Source organism: Hyaena hyaena, unplaced genomic scaffold (genome assembly GCF_003009895.1).
Source record: "Hyaena hyaena isolate Hyena2069 unplaced genomic scaffold, ASM300989v1 scaffold_107, whole genome shotgun sequence".
Taxonomy (NCBI): domain Eukaryota; kingdom Metazoa; phylum Chordata; class Mammalia; order Carnivora; family Hyaenidae; genus Hyaena; species Hyaena hyaena.
The window spans coordinates 1,322,342-1,323,779 of record NW_024080739.1 but is presented as its reverse complement, the minus strand read 5'-3'; the positions used below and the strand labels follow the sequence as shown (position 1 = coordinate 1,323,779).

The window sequence follows — 1,438 nt, the reverse complement described above, 5'->3', positions numbered from 1 at the left end:
ATGTGCAACAATATGAGGGAAGTACTTAGCCCAGTGCCCAGTACATACAATGGACCTCATAAATTATTATTACCATTGTTGTAATTTGGCCTTTTTTATAATAAACTCTTTTTAACTTATGTTCCATTATTTTGTTCTCATCAATTTAAGGAGGCATCCTAAAATACAAGACCAAAGAAATTCTATTCAAGGAAAAAATCCTCATGAATTTGGAACCTACAAGCTCTGCCTATAATGAAAAAAGGTAACAATCACACCAGGCTTTTGAGTTTGAAACGGCTCTGTCTGTGGGCCTTTGGAAGACTCAAATTCCACACCATGTTTTCTCTTATATCTACCCTGGGATGGGAGGTCAACAGCCTCCCCTTGTGCGCAGCGTGAGCATAAATTCCCATGCAAACCCGGGACCATAACAATGTGGCCAGACTGAATAGCAGGGTCAATGTCCAGGTGACCTAGAAGCGGTTTACAGTCCCTTTTAAAGAGCCTCCCTGATCGCTTCTCAGCCTTTTGGCTAAGATCAAGTGTAGTATCTGTTCTTATCAGTTTAAAGAGCCTCCCCAAGGGGCACCCAGGCTGCTCAGGTGGCTAAGCATCCAACTTCAGCTCAGGTCATGATCTCACAGTTCATGGGTTTGAGCCCTGTATCGGATTCTGTGCTGATGCTCATGGTCTGAAGCCTGCTTTGAATTCTCAGTCCCTCTCTCTCTCTGTCCCCCCACCCCTCTCATGCTCTGTCTCTCTCTCTCACTCTCTCAAAAATAACAACATTAAAGAAAATTTTAAAGAACCTCCCTGAAATAGAAACACATACACAACACGACTACCAACAACACCAACTTTAGACTTAACAGCTTCCTAGAAATGAAGGGCTTTGAGCCAAAGGAGGTGTTCCAGGGTGAAAACCTTAGCTTGGTAGCAGGCTGTGGCAGGAGAGTGGTACAGGGGAAAGTGTGTCATCCTTTAGGGGAAAAAGAAAGCTTATAACATAAAGAAACAAACAAAAACCACTATGTATTCAGTCTACCAAGAGGGTGAGCCCAGTTATATAAAACAAAATCTTACAGTTTTAGTCTTTACAGGATAGTAATTTACAGTAAGAAAGGCTTGGATGAAACTGAACTATCTTTACAATGTTTATCAAGAGCAGTGTACTTCGCAGATGACATGATACTCTACATCGAAAATCCGACAGACTCCACCAGAAGCCTACTAGAACTGATCCAAGAATTCAGCCAAGTTGCAGGGTACAAAATCAACATACAGAAATCGGTTGCATTTCTATACACCAACAATGAAGCAACAGAAAGAGAAATCAAGAAACTGATCCCATTCACAATTGCACAAAAAACCATAAAATACCTCGGAATAAACCTAACCAAGGATACAAGAGATCTGTATGATGAAAACTATAGAAAACTTATGAAGGAAATTGAAG

At 41.0% G+C, this 1,438-nt stretch overlaps 1 pseudogene; it reads left to right on the top strand.

Moving 5' to 3' along the window:
• Positions 1-494: 494 nt before the first annotated feature.
• Positions 495-704, top strand: LOC120234384 (annotated as a pseudogene).
• Positions 705-1,438: the final 734 nt, after the last annotated feature.